Genomic DNA, 4,141 nt, shown 5'->3' on the forward strand with positions numbered 1-4,141 from the left:
GCTGTGGGTCGGAATCCACTCCAGGCAGTGGTTAACTTCCACATGGGGCAGTGGAGGTTCAGTGGTAGAACACTCACTTTCCATGCAGGAGACGTGGGTTCAATCATGACCAATGCACCTCATGTGCAGCCACCACTCGCCTGTCACAGATTCCGGCAGAGCGTCCAGACTAAGAGAGACTAGGAAGGCAGACCCAGGGAGCAATGTCTGAAACGGAAACCTAGGGATCACAGAAATCGACCCCCGACACATCGCAGGGATTGCAGGAGTGGTCAGTGCTTTGTCCCGTGCAGCATGGGGTCACCGTGAGTTGGAAGCTCACTTGAAAAAAGCCAACAACAAACTTACAACTATCTATCCCTGCTTCCCTGGAAAGTGACGGGGGACACATGTGTGGGCATCTTGAACCTCATCTGGAGTGAAAATCGAAGGACTTGGCCCAGTAACTAGCGTCAGATCAATGCCTTAATGACGAAGGTGGTCAGTGCTCCACTGAGCACACTCCTGCTTCCAATTGGGTTTTCACACTCTGTGAAGAGAATCCCCACAGTGTGACTGCTGGCGGCCCTGTGTGTACCTTATTCCCACATGTTCAGAGCAGTGAAGGACACATGCGAACAACACTGTTGCTAACAGCTTAGGATGGACCAGCCGCTCTGGGGACCTTCCACCTGCATGCCGATGATGCTCTGGCACACAGCAATCTCGACCTGCCAGACCTCACCGCTGCATGCTAGACTCGACTCCAGCAATAAACACCCAGCAAATGCCGCAAATTATCACGTGAGGCAAATGCATGTCGCTGGCGAGGTGACCTGTCGCCTTCTGCTTCCTTGTCCCAACAGTCTACACTGCGATCACTCGGGGATGCTAACATGGGCCTTTGTGTACCTCGTAGAATCCCATCTTCTCAGCTTCACTGGAGGAGATGACTCAGTGGACAGAGGGAAGTGTCCACTCTGTGGACAGTCTTCTGTCCACACAGTGACTGGCAAAGCAGAGACTCAGGAGATGCTGATGGCTCCCATTCTGTGAACATCAGTGGGACCATGGCTAATGGTGCATCTTGGGCTCTGTGTGTGGTTCCTGAGGCTCGATAAAGAAAGGCATTGTGAAAGGTCATCCCTGACTTATGATGATAGGGCTTTGGTCCCAGGACTCTGTCCTAAGTCAGGTCTGAAGGAGGTCGAAACCCTCTTCTGATGGTATGAATAAGATCACGTCATAGGCCCAATGTACAGGAGGTATAGAACTGAAGTTGGATTATAAGAGCCATTGGGGACCTGTGCTTTTCAACTGCTGGATGTCGCTATGGATGAACATCGCCTAACTTTCTATGTCATAAGTTCCAACATCGATGTGGTTCATGGTGGACAGGCCAGAGTCTGCTGGGTGTTTGGAACACTGAATGGCCACACTGAACACCTGTGAGTGAACGGCCAAGAATGGTAACCAGCAACCCACACATTACGACGCAGTGTGTAGCACATATTACTAATGATCAGATGTGCAAAGCCTAACAAACTATACACACATGTTCAGAAGTGGGGTCCATCATAACTAGAACACGTTGTATGTCGGGGACTCTGCATACCACATAGCGTGGGTGGGTTTATTCTCTTAGTTCCAGAAGCCAGGGTTTTGAAATCCAGGTCTAAAACACAGGTGTGGGTGGGCCGGGCTCCCTCGAACTGTACTAGAGTGAGTCCCTCCTTGCATCTTCCCACTTCTGGTGGCCACTGAGGGCCCCAGACGTTCCTGCACTTGGGGCAGCACCACTCCCATGTTGGCCTCCGTCTCCATGTACCATCTTCCCCATGTCTCAGTATCATCTTTTGTCCTTTAAAGGATACCAGCAATGTGGGAACAGGAGCCACCTTACTCCAGCGTGACATCAGCCTAACTCACAATGCTGTCCAAGACTGTAGTTCCAAACATATTCAAAAGTACCAAAGTTAGGACTTCACACATCTTGGGGGGACAGAAGTCAGCCATGACAGGCTCCCACTCCAAATATGTCCCTACAGGTGTATCTGATGCTTCAGTCACACCTGAGCCCAATCCAGAGACTTCTCTTGGAACTTGACACAGCCATGTGCTACCACACTGAACCAATGCCCACAGAAATGCTGGCAGACTCTCTTCCAGGGAAACTCCAGCAAGGAACATTGGCTTATTCTGAATTCCTAACAAGTATAGTCAAGATTCCAAGAAATGTCAAGCCAAATGCCAAGCTCAGGTACAGGAAGGACGTCAACTTCCATCTTCTGTCCTCGGTTCCTGTTTTCAGTCTCACTTGGAAATATTGTTGCTGTTGTTAGGTGCCATCGAGTCAGCTCTGACTCATAGTGACCCTATATAAAACAGAATGAAACATGGCCTTTGCTTTCAGCCAAGATCTATCTGACTTCAGCAATGATATCCTTCATTCCACATCCTCTTCTGAATCCAGGCTGCATTTCTGGAAGTTCTCTGTCAATATACTGCTGCAAGCATTTATTACTTATATTCAGTAAGATTTTACTTGCACATGATATTAATGATATTGTTTGATAATTTCCACATTCTTTCTTTGGAATGGGTACAAATATGGATCTCTTCCAGTCAGTTGGCCAGGTAGCTGTCTTCCAAATCTCCTGGCGTAACCGAGTGAGTGCCTCCAGCAGGGCATCCGTTTGTTGAAACATCTCAATGGTATTCTGTTAATTCCTGGAGCCTTGTTCTTCACCACTTCCTTCAGCAGAGCTTCAACTTCTTATTTCAATACCACTGGTTCCTGATCGTATACCACCTCCTGAAATGGATGAACATCAACCAGGTCCATTTGGTACAGTAACTCTGTGTATTCCTTCCACCTTCTTTTGATGATTCCTGCATCATTCAATATATTGCCCATAGAATCTTTCAATACTGCAACTCAAAGCTTAATTTTTTTCTTCAGTTCTTTCAGCTTGAGAAATGTTGAGCATGTTCTTCCGTTTTGGTTTTCTAACTCCAGGTCTTTGCACATTTCATTATAATAACCGACTTTGTCTTCTTCAGCTGCTCTTTGAAATCTTCTGTTCAGCTCTTTTATCTAGTCATTTCTTCCATTTGCTTTAGCTACTCTCCATTCAAGAGCAAGTTTCAGAGTCTCTTCTGATACTTATTTTGGTCTTTTCTTCCTTTCCTGCTTTTTAATGATCTTCATCTTTCTTCATGGATGATGTTCTTGATGTCACCCTACAATTCCTCTGGTTTTCAGTCACTGGTATTTAATGCATCAAATCTACTTTTTAGATGATCTCTAAATTGAGGAAGGGTATCATCAAGGTCATATTTTGGCTTTCATGGACTGCTTTTAATTGTCTTCAGCTTCAACTTGGACTTGCATATGAGCAGTTGATGGTCTGTTTCACAATCAGCTCCTGATCTTGCTTTGGCTGAAGATATTGAGCTTCTCTATTGCTTATTGCCACATATGTAGTCAATCTGATTTCTCTGTACTCCATCTGGTGAAGTCTACATGTATAGCCACTGTTTGTGTTGCTGAAAAAAGGTAATTGCAATGAATAAATCATTGGTCTTGCACAATTCCATCATGTGATGTCCAGCGTTATTTCTATTACCAAGGTCGTATTTTCCAACTACCGGTGATTCTTCTTTGTTTCCAATTTTTGCATTCCAATCACCAGTGATAAGCAACATATCTTGATTGCATGTTTGGTCAATTTCACACTCTAGAAGCTGGTAAAAATCTTCAGTTTCCTCATCTTTGGCTTTGGTGGTTGATGTGTAAATGTGAATAATAGTCGTATCAACTGGTCTTCCCTGTTTGTTATTGTTGTTATGTGCCGTCAAGTCGGACCTGACTCATAGTGACCCCTCCTTGGGTTTCCCAGGCAGTATCACCACGGAAGTAGATTGCCCCATCTTCCTTCCGAGGAGTGGCTGGTGAGTTTGAACCGCCAGACTTCTGGTTAGCAGTCAAGTGCCTTAGGCACTACGCTATCAGAGCTCCCAGTCTTCCTTGTAGGTGTATGGATACTATCCTATCATTGACAGCATTGTACTTCAGGATAGACTTGATACATTCTTTGTGATGATGAATGCCACACCATTCCTTTTCAATTGGTCATTCCTGGCATAGTAGATCATATGA

The 4,141-nt window shown here is 45.6% G+C and overlaps 1 protein-coding gene across 1 annotated transcript in view; it reads right to left on the reverse strand.

Moving 5' to 3' along the window:
- CNTNAP2 (contactin associated protein 2) overlaps positions 1-4,141 on the reverse strand; it is a gene marked incomplete at its 5' end in the record, with an annotated part of 1,317,366 nt that overhangs the window by 843,387 nt on the left and 469,838 nt on the right. The gene's annotated exons all lie outside the window — the stretch shown is intronic.

The sequence above is a fragment of the Orycteropus afer genome, unplaced genomic scaffold (assembly GCF_000298275.1).
Source record: "Orycteropus afer afer isolate SDZICR_OR568_19922 unplaced genomic scaffold, OryAfe1.0 scaffold00556, whole genome shotgun sequence".
NCBI lineage: Eukaryota > Metazoa > Chordata > Mammalia > Tubulidentata > Orycteropodidae > Orycteropus > Orycteropus afer.